Source organism: Cetorhinus maximus, chromosome 19 (genome assembly GCF_964194155.1).
Source record: "Cetorhinus maximus chromosome 19, sCetMax3.hap1.1, whole genome shotgun sequence".
Classification (NCBI taxonomy): domain Eukaryota; kingdom Metazoa; phylum Chordata; class Chondrichthyes; order Lamniformes; family Cetorhinidae; genus Cetorhinus; species Cetorhinus maximus.
In genome coordinates this window covers 48158391-48174681 of record NC_135897.1, presented here as the reverse complement: position 1 = coordinate 48174681, position 16291 = coordinate 48158391, and the positions used below count along the sequence as shown (strand labels likewise).

The window sequence follows — 16291 nt, the reverse complement described above, 5'->3', positions numbered from 1 at the left end:
TTGTACAGTTCACATTTATATATTCACTGTAGGGGTCACTGGCAAGGACAACATTTATTGCCCATCCCTATACAACTGAATAGCTAGTCAGGCCATTTCAGAGAACATTGCTGTGGTTCTGGAGACACATATAGGCCAGACAACATAAGGACAGATAATTTCCATCCTGATAGGATATTAGTGAACCAAATGAGATTTTTTACATTTGTTACCTTTACTGATATTATCTTTTAATCACAGATTTATCTAGTTGACTCAATTTAACTACCACAGTGGGATTTGAATTCATCTGTGTGGATCATAAATTCAGGCCTCTCGATTGTTAGTCTGGTAACCTAAGCGCCATGCTACTGTACTTCCATGAATGGTTTGCTGAGACAGTAATTACTTATCACACCAGAATATTTTGAAAAATGATAAATTGGCAGTTAATCTATTAAATCACAATTTCAGAACTGAGGACCCTCTAACCACTATGCTGCTTGTATCATCACATAATTCAAATGACATTAAACTCTATATTCATCCATTCAAATTTTCAAATGGTTTTAAATTGTTTGAATTTTTAACTAAAAATTTCCAGTGAACTTAACAAGTAATGTTAAGTGCCATATTCACTCATTTATAAGTCACACTCATTTCAAATTAGCATGATTAATTATATTGTTAAACCGAGTGCATAGAAGTTACATCTGGGGTAGAGTTTCTGCTTTGTCCACAATCAGGAAACTGGGCACAAATTACACTTGAAATTGTGCTATTTTCTGAAGTGAAGTTATGCTTCAATTTTCTACCTGAACTCACTTGCATAACCACAAATTTAAAGTCTTCCCTGAACTAGTGCAATCGGTCACCATAGTAGAAGGTAATCATTTTATTTTTTTTTTGCATTAAAAAATATTCATTATTTAATAGATGTACCCTGCAAACAGCCACTTGATAGGTCAGAACCTGAATATTACTGAAAAGGAGACATATTGCTGAAGCTTTTCATCTTGCACTCATCAGGACAAACGCAAGAAAGCCAAATTTCAAACACTCAACATTTATACTACAGGAGAAAAAGATGCTGATTGGTTAGCAAGTGGACTTTGATTCGCAAAGGCATTGCCATGGAGAAGGCAATGGGCGACTGTAGGCTCACCAAGCTTCTGGGTAATTCAAAGAAGACGCGAGGCGTGAACATATTCCCTTTATTTGCGGAGAACAAGTCCCTATGTATGAATGTATGTCATTTCTAGCAAGTGTAAATGAGCCACGTAATGAGCTTGACTGATTATCTTAAATTGGTTGTTAGTGTAGCTATTAGTGCACTCAGAATTGTTCAGCAAGTACTGCCCAATCATGGAAACAACCGCGTTAGACTGTTCCATCTCAAAGGTACAGTCTATCCCGCTCTTAAATTCACTTTTGAGATGGAGCAGTCTAACGCACTCACTTTCCTCAACATACTGGTTGAGAAACCTGCTAAAGAATTTTCCATTACTATCTTCCGCAAGCTGACCTTCACCAGTCAATATACAAATTGGGATCTACATAGCTCCATGTGCTATAAGTTGGTCTTATCCGCAATCTTGTACATACGGCCCTAGTCATTTGCTCACGTTGCAAGCTTGATGCAGAAATAGAGCACTTCAAAGCTATCCTGTGGGACAATGGCTATCCTGATGAGATCATTGTTCACTGTGTATCGCACAAATTCGCACAAGGGCTAAAGGCCACCACTTTCGGATCTGAAAAGTGCCCAATCTATCTCAAATTACCCTGGAAAGGCAAAGCACCTCAAATATTTGAACAACAGGTTAAGACAAGCCATTTCACGCTGCTACTATGTAGGGAAGGCATAAGTGGTATTCTTCCACTAACAGGATGCTGCTGACAGTCCAAAAAGATGTTCCGCCTACCACACAATTGAGCAACGTTGTATATGAATTGCAGTGCTGGTGCGATGAAGAGTACGTAGGCCATATATCCCAGTAATTGGCTGATTGAATCAAACAGCATGTTCCTTCAGTTGTTTGTAGTAGGCAGAGTACAGATCGTACTCAACCAGCCCATGCTAATAAAAGCTGAAACAAAACACCTACTATTACATGTGATTCCATGATTGGGCAGCACTTGCTGAACAATTCTGAGTGTGCTAATAGCTACTAACAACTAATTTAAGATAACCAGTTGAGCTCATAAGGTGGCTCATTTATGCTTACTAGAAGCGACATGCATTTATACACAAGGACCCGTTCTCTGCAAATAAAAGGAATATGTTCAAGCCTTGCACCTTTTTTGAATTACCAGGGAGCTTAGGGAGCCTATAGTTCACTGTTGCTTTCTCCATGGGCGGGATTTTCTGGCCCCATCCGCTGCCGAGATCGCCTGATCCTGCTGAAAGTCAATGGACTTTTGGCTGAGCCGCTGAATCTCTGGGGTCCCGCCACGACGGGGCCCCAAAATCCCAGCTCATGGCAACACCTAAGCCAATTAGAGTCAAATTGCCAACCAATCAGCACCCATTTTTCCTGTAGTATAAATTATGATCATTTGAAATTTGACATTCTTGCATTTGTTCTGATGAATGCAAGACGAAAGTTTCAGCAACATGTGTCTCTTTTCAGTAAGCTGTAACCTGGTTCACTTGTATTGATACAACTGAAAATGGATTTATCACAGAAAAGTAGTTTTTAAAAATAAGTAGTTCCAGCCTTCCACCTGTGGGTAACCTGATTTTAAATCACTGATAAGATCCGATTTGTGTATGCATGGACTCAGACATACTGTAGAGTTGGACTGTCATTGGTGGCTTTAATAAGGGCTATTTCGGTACTTTGGCATGGAAGAAAACCCGATTGAAGAGATCTAAACATGGAGTTCTGGGAAATATGGGAATAGATACGGGAGGCGACAACATACTCAAGGATCTCGGGGAGGGAAGGGAGGTTGGAGATGGGATGGTTGTTTTCAAGGACAGACCAGTCAAGGGTTTTAAATATGAATTATAATGTACTATCCTCATTAATTTCTTTAATTAGTATATAAGATTTTATTTTTGTGTTTGTGCAGCCTCAGATTTAACAAAAACAAACTGTTTTCACATCATTGTAAGTGAAATTGTTATGAATATTTGATATTCCACTGCATTTTCACAAATACAGAAAGCTGTTTTAGAATTACTGAAATATTATCAGAAACCATCGAAATGTGGTTGTTTCCTTGATTCAGCATATCTCACTGAACATTTAAAAATTGTCTGCTACTTAGCAGTAATGAAGAAGTTCGTGTGGGGAAAGATTAGGTATTCAAAATGTAGCCATCACTGAAAACCTGTGGGTGGTTAAGGAAAGAAACACAAAAATAGATTTCACGTTATATAAATGATGCATGTCAACATCAAAAGCAATTTGCAACAATAGTCTTATCTCTGAACCCACGCTAACATAATCATGTTTTCTCATTTAATACAGTTTCTGCAATATAGTTCATAATATTGATGCTCACAGCATACAAAAACCAGGTAGTGCGCTGTCAGTTTGCATCTGTTAGGTCGGTTACAGCATTGGGATTCTGCAAGGTCAGTAGGTTAACTATGCCTAATCATTTCCCACGTTACAACAGTGACTACCCTTAAAACATACTTCATTTTGGCTGTAAACTATGTGCTATGGGACATCTTGTAGTTGTGAAAGATGCTATATAAACAGAAGTCTTTGGGTGGAATCATCCCAGATTTGCACCAAATAGCAGGCGGGAAAAAGGTCATTTTACCTGCTGGCTGCAATGGCCAGTTATCGCACCACATCGTCCCAATCCCGCCTCATTAATCATACATTCCTGTGAAACACGCCGTTTCACTGGCGAGCGGCCTCTGATTCGCCCACCACGCTGTCACCTCGCCGCTTCCTCACGCCGGGCACCATATTTAAAGTGCAGCCATGCGCACACCTCCGTGCTTCCAGCCCAGGACTGCTGCACAGAAGGCATGGCTTGAAAAGGTAAGAAGACTTCAATGACGCATCCCTGGGACACTTTCTGGACACTGTTAGAGCCTGCCACAATGTCCTCTACCCCCACTCTAGCCACATGAGGGATGAGGGGCAGCAACATTACCACTCCAGCTTGGAAGGCGGCGGCAGTGGTGGTCAGTGCCAACATTGCACAGAAGAGATTCGCCATCCAGTACAGAAAAAGGATGAATGATTTTGTCTATGCTGCCAGGGTAAGGCGACTATCTCATCACTCTAAATTCACACACTCGCAAACTATCCCCCCACCTCCACTTCTCCAAACAAGCCATAGTCCTGCAGCCGTTGAAAAGCCTTATGTCAGTAGAAACCTGCCCGTGAGCCCCCCTAAAAGTGATGTGGTGCTGCCTGCGAAGCCTGGAGCTGATGAGTGCTGCCTGAAGTAAGGTAGGCAAACAAACCTCAAAGTCCCGAATAAAGAGCAGCTTGGCAGGTGCACCATCGCTTAAGTTCAGTTATAAAACACGTCAGCGTGCAATCACACCAATGTGCCCGGATGATCCAGTGTGGGGGGTGATTGTAGCGAGCAGGGCTTATAATAATAGCAGATGCATTGCAATGAGGTTCCTGACGTCCGATGGCAGGAAACATGGCCCGCCACTGACGGGTGGAGCAGATGATTGCAGACTGGTTTGGCTATGTCGTGAAACCAATTTTTGGCCTTCCTGCCATATTGTCTGCTCATTCCCGCCATGATGCCTGATGCCAGCAGGCACAGAAAATTCCACCTCTTGTTTTCTGCTTTTTTACTCGGAGATGAAGTGTTGATTCACATATTCAATGTTCTGAGTGCTAATTCTTCACCATAATAGACGATTTATATATTGTGCATGTGTTTTGACAGGATGAAAAATGGAAAATAGATTGCTTTGAAGAATCAATCAACATGTTACAAAGCTGCAGGTTTTAACTTCCCCAGTACTTTATTTATACTCTGTCAGATATTTTTATAAGTGACAATAGATATAACAATTTCAAGAATTGGCATATAGATGAATTATACTCAAAATTATGCTAACTACTTACAGTAGTGCAGTGGTCATGGTACCGGGCTAGTAATCCATTCACCCCTGGAAGAGAAGAACACACCCAAGTCATGAGTTCGAGTCCCATGAAAGCAGCTGAAGAACTTAAATTCAGTTAGTTAAATAAACGTGGATTAAAAAGCTAGTATCAGTAATGGCGACCATGAAACTACTGGATTATCATAAAAATTTATCTGGTTCACTAATGCTCTTTCGGGAAGGCAATCTGCTGTCCTTATCCTGTTTAGCCTACACGTGACTCCAGATCCAGGTTGACTCTTAACTTCCCTCTGAAATGGCCTAGTAAGTCACATGGTTAAATCAAAAGCTACAAAAAACTCTTAAGAATAAAACTACCCTGCATCACCAAAGGCAGAGTCAACCCTGCAGAAGTCCTCTTCACTAACATCTATAGACTTGTGCCAAAATTGGGGAGCTGTCCCACAGTGTAGTCAGGCAATAGCCAACATTCCAGACTGCTCCATCTCCATCCCTAGGTATGCCTTGCCAGAGTTGATGGACTGTGATAAACAGCCAGGAGAGAGCGGCCCTAGGAGTCCTTAACATTGACTCAGGGCAAAGAAACCTCTGGCTGATTGCCACCAACTGTCCTCCCTCAGTTGATGAATCGGCACACCAATGTTGAATACCACCTGGAAGAAGCACGGAATGTATTTTGGATGAGGGGCTTCAATATCCATCACCCAAGAGTGTCCTGAGGGACATAGTTGCCAGACTAGGCCTGTGGCTGGTGGTGAGAAAACCAACATGAGAGAAAAGTCTACTTGACCTTGTCTTCACCAGTCTATCTGTTATCGATGCATCTGTCCATGACAGTATGAGTACCACCATACAATTCATGTGGAGACAAAATTCCGTCTTCACACTGATGATACCATCCACTGTGTTGTGTGGCAGTACTGCTGTGCTAAAGGGATAGATTCTGAACAGATCTAGCTGCTAAAAACTGGGCATTCATAAGCCACTTTCAACCATCAGCAGCAGTGAGGAGGATGTTAAGAGACTTCAAGGCGATTTGGACAAGTTGAGTGAGTGGGCAAATACATGGCAGATGCAGTATAATGTGAGATGCCGTATAATGTGGATAAGTGTGAAGTTATCCACTTTGGCAGGAAAAGCAGAATGGCAGAGTATTATTTCAATGGTGATGTATTGGGAAATATTGATGTACAAAGGGACCTGGGTGGCCTTGTACACCAATCACTGAAAGCAAGCATGCAGGTGCAGCAAGCAGTTAAGAAGGCAAAATGTTGGCTTTCATTGCGACAGTACAGGAGCAAGGGTCTTTTGCTGCAGCTGTACAGGGCCTTGGTGAGACCACACCTGGAATATTGTGTGCTGTTTTGGTCTCCTTACCTAAGAAAGTATATATTTGCCATAGAGGGAGTGCAGTGAAGGTTCACCAGACGGATGGCAGGATTGTCATATGAGGAGGGATTGGGTCCACTAGGCCTGTGTTCACTGGAGTTTAGAAGAATGAGAGGGGATCTCATTGAAACGTATAAAATTCTGACAGGGCTGGAGAGACTGGATGCAGGAATGATGTTTCCTCTGGCTGGGGGGGCACGGTCTAGAACAAGGGTCAGGATACGGGGTAGGCCATTTAGGACCGAGATGTGAAGAAACTTTTTCGCTCAGAGGTTGGTGAATCTATGGAATTCTCTACCACAGAAGGCTGTGGAGGCCAAGTCACTGAATATATTTCAGAAAGAAATAAATGGATTTCTAGATTCTAAAGACATCAGAGGTATGGGGAGAGTGGGAGTATGGCGTTGAGATAGAGGATCAGCTATGATCGCATTGAATGGCGGAGCAGGCTCGAAGGGCTGAATGACTGACTCCTGCTCCTATTTTCTATGTTTCTTTGTATTTCACCACAATCTGTAACCTCATCACCCAGCATATCACTCACTCTACTACAACATCAGGCAGGGATCAAGCATGGCAAGTGCAACACAAGTCATAGTTAAAAATAAAATGCCAATCTGATGAAGCTACAGCACAGGACCATGTGAAACAGCAAAAGCAGTATGCTAATTGATCCAAGACAAACAGATCAGATCAAAGCTCTGTAGTCTTGCTACATCCAGTCATGAATGGTGGTAGACAATTAAATAATTAACAAAAGGAGGAGCCTCCATGAACTTCCCCATCCACAACGATGGTGGAACCCAACACTTCTGTGCAAAATTCAAGGCTGAAGCGTTTACAACCACCTTCAGCCTAAAATGCCAAGTGGATGATCCAATTCGGCCTCCTTCTGAGCTCCCCACAATCGCAGAAACCAATCTTAAGCCTGTTCCACTCACTTAATGTTATATCAAGAAACAGCTGAGAGTACTGGATAAAGCAAAGACTATTGATCTCGCCAACATCCTGGCTGTAGTTCAACAGACTTGTGCTGTAGAACTAACCACACCCCAACCAAGTTGTTCCAATACAGCTGCATCACTGGCATCTACCTGCTCAAGTGGACCATTGTCCAGGTATATCCACAAAACCCAGGGAAAATCCAACCTGACTATCACCCATCGGTCTACTGAGAAATTCAGCAAAGTGACAGAAGGTGTTAACGGACAGTGTGATCAAATGGCACTGACTCAGTAATAACCTGCTCACCACCAGGGCCTCTCAACTCCTGACCACTTGCAGCCTTTGTCCAAACATGGACAATACAGCTGAATTCCTAAAGTGTGGTGAAAAATGACTTCACTTGATATCAAAACAGCATTTGACCAAGACCTAGCAAACTGAAGTCAATGGGATTTGATGGAAAACTCAACGTGCTGGAGTCAGGCCTAGCACAAAGGAAGATGATTGTGGTTGTTGGAGATCTATGATCTCAGCCCCAGGATATTGTTGCATATGTTCCTCAGGATAGTGTCCTAGTCCCAATCATTCTCACCTGCTTCATCAATGTCTTTGCCTACATCATAAGGTCAGAAGTGAGGATGTTCACTGATAATTGCACAGTGTTCATTAACAGTCATGACTCCTCTGATAAGTGACAAGTATAATTTGGCCATCGATAACAAGAGAGACTCTCATCACTGCCCTTTAGATTCAACAGCATCACCACTGTTGAATCCCCCGCCATCAACATCCTGAGGGTCAACATTTACTAGAAAATTCACTAGACCAGCCACACAAACACTGTGGCCACAAGGGCAGGTCAGATGTTAGGAATTCTGCAGTGAGCGCCTCATCTCTTGACTTCCAAAGCTTTTCCACCATCTACAAGGCACAAGCCAAGAGTATGATGGAATACTCCCCATGAGCCTGGATGAGTGCAGCTTCAACAACACTCTAAGCTCGACACCATCCAGGACAAACCATCTTGCTTGATTGTCACCCCACCCACGACCTTAAATATTCATTCCTTCCATCACCGATGCACAGTGGCAGCAGTGTTTATCATCTACAAGATATACTGCAGCAACTTGCCAATGTTCCTTCAACCTTCCAAGCCTGCAACCCACATCACATGAATGAATAAAAAAAGAAAAAATAGGTAATATGTGGAAAACTGATGGGAGAAACCAATTTAACGTTTAAAATGGAAGTATTGTTGTATTTTCACTTGCTGGATTTGAAAGAGCAATTACACTTATCTTCAAGTATAGCATTGCTACAGCTTTAGAGCTGAAAGTATATAGGAATGATACAATATCAACTTAGGATGTGAAATTGTAAGCAGACAGTATGAAATGAACACCATACTGCCTTGTCTAAATGACTGCAAACTACTTCACAGTGGCTATCCTAATAGACAGGTCAGGAACATGAGGCACCAAATAAGATGATTAGCCAGTGACAGCAGTTCTACAAGCAAGAAAATTCACCCCTCTCTCACAAAAGGTGATTTGCAGTGATGTCAGTTGAATATGGTCTCAGTATGGAAGGACTGATGGCGGCAAAAGTGGGAAAATAAGTGCTATAATTTTGGGAACAACACATCTTCAACACATGATCCCTCATCTTCTGGACAATGAGCCATGTGGGGTACAACCAGAATCTGGTAAAGTTCAAAGCAAAGAAGTGTGCCATGGGATTGCTGTATGCAAGAGTTCAGCAGTAGAAATTAGTATCTGTAACTTGATATGAGATATATCATAAATAAATTGTCTACAAAATTCCTGCGCCTATACTAATTGTTTTGATGCATGTGCAATGCTCCATAAGAGCTTGGAGGAAATTGCTCTGGTTATCATAATGCCATACAAGTATTGCAGGCATCTAAGATCTATATTACAAATTGTCAACTATTTTTCAATCTGTTGACTTCAGTCTAATTCTTCAGGAATAGTCCTCTACATCCTTATGAAGGTAACAGTAAAGGATATCACAAAGTTGGCATAGCAACTCCTTGGTGGGTACATGAGGACAGACATGTGGTGTCATAGATCTTTTCATTCTGTCCACATTCCCCGATAATCTAACCAAGGTTGACAAACTCATCTATTGAGAAAGTTACATAGCGAATGTCAATTGAGATAGGGATTTGAACTTGGATTTTGAAGTTGATTGTGCAACATTGTGGCTACCAGTTCTCCTATGCATTTTGAGTTTCAGTTGCAAATATTCAGTATTTTGAGATATTCGGTGTCTCAATTCAGCGAGAAATGAATGATAATCGCCAAATTAAATCATCTATCATTCCTATTAATTTGTAGAATATTTAATGTGGTAGATTAAAGTTTCCATTTACAGCATAGAGCACAGTCAAATCTCTAAAGCACTGGATAAAGCTCTTTCACGATGCTGAAATGGGATCAAATATTTCTCAATTTAACTGCCCTAAAAATGAATTTGCAACATCAAACTATTCAGGTCCATCATCAATTAACAGTTTGAGAATTTGATTCCAAAGCCTTCCAAGGACAGAGAAAGGGCAATGAAATCATTATTCATGGAGGTTATGGAGGGTTATCACTCTGACACCAACATATATTTATTGTGACAAGATTGAAACACTGTGGACACTGGAAAGGATATAAAGACAGAAAATGCTGGAAATGTCCAGGTCAAACAGTTTCTGCAGAGAGAGAGAAATAGAGTTAATGAGGTGAATTTTTCCTCTGGTGGACGAGCTGTTCGGGAGTGGGCGGACCGCCTGCGATTGGCTGCGCGCTGCCATTTTACTCAGGCAGGCCAATTAAGGCCCACCCAGCATAACGCGCGGCCGGTAGTGCTCAGCGGGAGGAGGGAGAGTCGGGACCTGGGCTGTTCCGTGCATGTACGCGAAAGAGCACATCAATCTCCCTGAGGCACGAAGCTGCCTCAAGAAGATTAAGTTGATAATAAAACTTTTCTATAAATAAAGTATAAAATTATTTAAAAATGTCCCCTCATGCGACAGTGTCACGTGAGCTGGGACATGTTTGTGAAGTTAGCAAAATTTATTTAATTATTTTATAAAACCTTCAGGAAACCTCATCCCGCCTGTGGATAAGGTTTACTGGAAAATACGAAGGCTGCTTGGGCTCTTTGCCTGCCCGCCAGCCTTTAGGTTAGACGGGCAGCGTTGTTAACAACTTTAATTACCTTTTTAATGGCCTTAATAGGCCGTTGACAGTTTGGCGGGCGCGCTGCCGCCTCTGGCGTATGCCCGCCAAACGAAATATCGAAATGACACGCAATGATGTCGGGGCGCATGCCCGATGTCATCGTGCATCATTTTAGACATCGGCATGTCGGGCCCGCCCCCGCACACTGACGGCAATATACTGCCCAATGTTTCAGGTTGAGAACCAGTCCTGATGAAAGGTCATATGACCTGAAACTTTTACTCCATTTCTCTTTCCATGGATGCTGCCAGACTTGCTGAGCATACTTAGAGGAAAAAAAATTGTACAGTATGAACACAATGTGGATTGTAACATTCCTTTCAGTATCTGTTACAAAGGTATGTGTTGCTGCAATAGATAACTGCAGTATTAAAGTTTGTAATAACCTTCAGCCTCCTAATCCTCCATATAAAATCTGACTACAATAGGTGTACTTTAAGCAAGGACAGTGATCACATCAGCAGTAGCTGAACATCAATCTTGCAAATTATGAAAAAGTAGGTTATCAAGATTTTCCAAAAATGTTGTAAAGCTTCTACAGAAAATTCACCGCAGCAAATGCCACTGTTTGAGCATAAATTTATAAGGCCAAATTTGAAATCCTTCCCAGCGATTCCTTAATTTTGGGTAGAAATTGACAGCTGTTCACCGACTTTGTGCTGATGGAATATAATATGGGAAAATGTGAAATTATCCATTTTGGCAGAAAGAATAAAAGAGAAGCTTATTATCTAAATGATGAGAAATTGCAGAGCTCTAAGTGCAGAGGGATCTGGGTGTCCTAGTGCATGAATCATAAAAGGCTAGTATGCAGGTACAGCAAATAACTAAGAAAGCTAATAGAATGTTATCATTTATTGCAAGGGTAATTGAATACAAAAGTAGGGAGGTTATGCTTCAGTTGTACAGGGCATTTGGAGTACTGTGAACAGTATTGGTCACCTTATTTAAGGAAGGAGATAAATGCGTTGGAAGCAGTTCAGAGAAGGTTTACTAAACTAATACCTGGAATGGGTGGGTTGTCTTATGAGGAAAGGCTGGACAGAATAGGCTTGTATCTGCTGGAGTTTGGAAGAGTAAGAGGTGAATCGACTGAAACATATAAGATCCTGAGGGGTCTTGACAGGGTGGATGTGGAAATGATGTTTCCTCTTGTGGAAGAATCTAGAACTAGGGATCTGTTTTAAAAATAAGGGGTCACCCATTTAAAACAGATGAGGCGAAATTTTTTCTGAGGGTTGTGAGTCTTTGGAACTCTTGTCCTGAAAAGGTGGTGGAAGCAGAGTCTTTGAATATTTTTAAGCAGGAGGTGGATAGATTCCTGGTAAGCAAGGGGGTGATAGGTTATTGGCGGTAAGTATGATGCAGATTTCAGGTTCCTATCAGATCAGCCATGATCTTATTAAATGGCGGAGCAGGCTCGAGGGGCTGAATGGCCTACTCCTGCCCCCTGTTCGTATGCTCGTATGTTCATATGCTCATTTCTCAGCCTGTAAGTAGGAACATTCTTCACCTCAAGTGCAAGTGAGTGCCCCATTCTCAGCAATAGGATAGCTAGCCCTGATGTGGTTGGACCAGTGGTTCTCAAACTGGGGTTCATAGACACTTTCCAAGGATTCCGTAAAATAATGTGGAAGCGCTTACCAAGCAGGGCTGGCCTTATGATTGGATGACTTGGGCGACCACCCAGAAGCTATGGTCAGGCTTTGGATCTGATCTTGCCACCACACAGCCACTCAGAACCGCCTGCTGCTAAAGATGCTAAACTTTTTGCATAAAAGCCCGGTCCAAAGTGATTATGGCAAATGTTTACAGTCTGCAGCCTCTTTCATTGGTGCACTCAAGTAGATGCACAAAGCTGCCAAACTAGTCTCAGACCATCCTTCAATTGGTCTCCAGTACTCTGCAAGACCATTGCTTTACCAGACTGATTAAATCAAATTCTCTTTTTAATTAAGTTGTACTTTTATGCATGTTTTTAGGGACCATATTCAGTAATTCCATTCAGAAAACCAAGTAACATTGACTTCTATATAGAATGAGTGTCATTGTCAAACATCATACTGACTGCTGTGCATTGAGTAGCAGGCACATCCATCTCACTGATCTCTTGTAAATGAATACCTGTTTTCTTAGAACTATTATTAACAGAATCTTTACATACTTAATATTGTGAGTATTATAATTCAGATGGGGGTTTATAATTAATTCATTTGAAAAGGGGTCCTTCAACCAAAATTGTTTGAGAAGGACTGGGTTAGACAATTACCCCCCCCACCCCGCCCCGCCTAACCCCCTAAATTAACCACCTTGGCTAAGTGCAATTTGCATTGCTTTGACCCCTTTGAAGACACTGATCTGTTCGATAAAGGCATCTCCCAGCTTCTCACCCAACTTCCCCCTCCGCCTCAACGAGCCAAATTCCTTGGCCGGAGAGAACCGAACGTGCCCCCTTCCAGCTTTCCTGCTGAATTAATTTCCCATCATCCGTGCAATCCTCATCTTCGCTTCCCTTCATCCATCTTATCTCTACCTGTTTTTCATGTCCTCACACCCTCTCCCAATTTCCTCTCTCCCATAGTTGCCTGTATGTAATCAACATCTATGTAACAAATGAGGACCAACAGTTTGAATACACTGACACAATATCCAAAAGCTGTCAACTTAACAATGCTTCTCAGATGCTAAAACAGATAGCTGCATGAAGTTTGTAATTTAAGCAATGGATATGCATAATGCTTCTTCACTTATTTTCTATACCTTGATCTTGTGTAGGAGGTCTCTTCCTTAACCTCCTCCTAGAAAGGACTAATATTTTATCCAAAAATTGAGCTTTGTGACATTGGAAACAGGGTATTTTAGAGATGGGAAGAAATCCTTGGCCTAAAGCTCTGACTATTTTTTCTTTGATATCAACTCCTCCTGACTTTCACTCTATATCCTCCTCTACAAAAAACATGACAAACTATCTCTGGAACCTACTTTATCATTAACCATTCTTGGTAATTAATTCCAATATCTTACCATTTGTTCAAATGAGATTTGCCTCATTTACAGCTCATTACGCAATTTTGAAATATGCACTGTAACTTAAACACTTTCGCAATGTCAACAAATTATCTGTACTATCAGTCCTATTCATAATTTTGAAAACTTCTAGCAGACCAACTTGAATCTTTTCTTTTCCAATGATAATAAACCCAACTTGCTGAGACTTTCCTCATATGAGGAGAAAGATGGATGGATAACCCCGTATGCAAGCAATGTGTTGTTGTACCAAAAAGGTCAATGGCGGGGGAGGTGAAAGGAGATTTACAGCTCCATTAACCCACTTCACCGTATTCTCTGGAAAAACAAACTAATTCAGAAGGGAACAGAGAAAGTGGTTTCAAAAAAACATGATGGCAAGAATTACATAAAAGAACAGTCCATATTTAAGAATCAGAATTTCTTAATTCAGAGGAATGCAAGAGATGTCTCCAGCTGTATTTGTTCAAACTGAAAATCAATCAACCTAAACAACAGATGAAAACACCCATGTGTTGTGTGTGGAGGAAGTGTTTCTTGAATTTACATGCCAGAATAGCAAAAAGCCACAATTTCCAGAGGTAGCATTGAAAGAGTAAATGATAAATTGAAGGTCTTGCAAAGGATACTTGAAGTTACAGAACAGGATTTCAAATTCAGGAGAATTCTCATGCCACACATTAGGCCAGATAGGATGAAGCTTAGTAACAGAAGAATTGAAGTAGAATATTAAGCCCCTCAAACCTGTTCCACCTTTCAGTTAGATTATAGCTGATCTATATCTCAACTCCAGTTACTTGCCTTTGTCCGTATCTCTTGATATTCTACCCTTGATATTCTAACATAACAAATCTATCAATCTCAGTTTAGAAAATGTCAATTGATCCAGCATCTGTAACTTTCTAGGGCTTGAGTTCCTGATTTCTGCACTCACCTGTGATGAGGGGTAATCTGTTTCAAACTATCACTAAGGGAGGGATTTAATAAAAAGAGCGTGGCTCCTGTTGGTGGGACAGGAAGTGGAACTGATGTACACGCAATCACAATGCAAATTCTAAGTGCATGCGGTGGGCATGTGTCCCAGGTACAATCACATGGCTGTGGCAGGCAGGGAGTGTCTGCCCCCATCATCTGCTGACTCAATTCCATGTTGGCATTTTGGACCCCTATCGCTCCCCCTTCTACCTACATCATTATCTTTTTTGAGGCCCATCACTCCCCACACCATTCACCAAGATGTCTTGCCACAGAGAAAGGGTGGCCCTACAGTTTAGCGATGCTTCTCTGCAGTCTCTCCACCAGGCTACCTGGGAAAGGCAGGAGGTTGTCTTCCCCAGGGATGGCAATAGAAGACTCTCCTCCTTGACCAAGGTGGCCTGGACAGAGATTGCACCGAGATTACAGAGGAGTGAACAGCCAGGATCCTGAGTCCAGTGCCGTAAATGGATGAATGACCTCCTCCGATCAGCCAGGACAGTTGTACATGATAAGGCGATGGAGTACTAGTTAGAATGTGTGGCTAGCATGTGGCATGGGGCAAGGGAGTTATGTGTCCTTTAACATGTCAATAACTCTCTAAATTGTCATGCAACATAAGGACACATTCAATGACAAGGAGAGGGCCAAAACAGGAGAAAGGCAAAGCCAAGAGTGTCTTCGATTAAGATGAAGAACAACCAGAACGTGCATCTACCTCTCCCTCATCCTCCTCCAGCATAGTTACACTAACACGGGTTTCTGAGGATTCCTGTGTAGAATTTGCGGGCACATGCTAGTGATTACGTCACATACTTGTCCCAGCATTTGAGGGAGGTTCTGTTAACCCATGTCCCTTACAGTGGGAGGACTGTTGGGGATCAGGCCCGTACTGAGCCCCTTGCTGATGATGAACCTTTGGTCTTGGCCACAATAAGCCTACTGCAGAGGCCCTCAGGGAAAATATGGCAGAGGTGCCAGAGTCAATGCAAAACCATACACAGACGGCAGAAGAGTCCATTCATGCCTTGACTTCTTCAATGGCTCCGGCATGTGAGTGCATGGCTTCCTCAGTGGAGAGGTTGGCAACCGCCATGGAGAGCCAGGTCTATCATACGCCTCATATGTGCAAGGACCTGCACTCCATCGCTCTGGCAATGGACTCAGTACCTCCCTCAAGGTGCCTTTTTTCCTCGAGGGGACAGAAAGATGCCATTGCACACCAAGAGGGAGAAGGTGTCAGCTACCCTATGGGCTTTCACTCAGGACACCCCCAAGGTGAGAGACCTCTCCTCATCCTCTCTGCCATTGACTCCAGTAGGTGAGGCCAAAGAGATGCCCCTGTACCAGGTCAGGAGACCCCCCCAATAGGCTGGAAACCTAAATGCCTCAGACCTCCAGAGGACACCGGACACCTGCCACAGCCCTTGCAGTCAATGGGGCAGTGCACTGAGCAGACTGCCTCCGCCTCAGCTGCTGATGTTGGGGTTGCACCAAGGTGTAGTGGCCATAAGTGAAAACGTAAGCAGATATGACAGCAAAAAGTGGCACAGGTATTTTAAAACGTTCACTTTAGCACATAAAAATATTGCATGATATACTGCTTTCACTTCATGCATGTGTGCTTAAAGGGCCTGCATAGTGGAGGATATGATGTGTG

The 16291-nt window shown here is 42.3% G+C and overlaps 1 protein-coding gene across 2 annotated transcripts in view; it reads left to right on the top strand.

Annotated features, from left to right (window-relative positions):
- kcnab1a (potassium voltage-gated channel subfamily A regulatory beta subunit 1a) overlaps positions 1 to 16291 on the top strand; it is a 407972-nt gene that overhangs the window by 211960 nt on the left and 179721 nt on the right. The window lies entirely within an intron of this gene.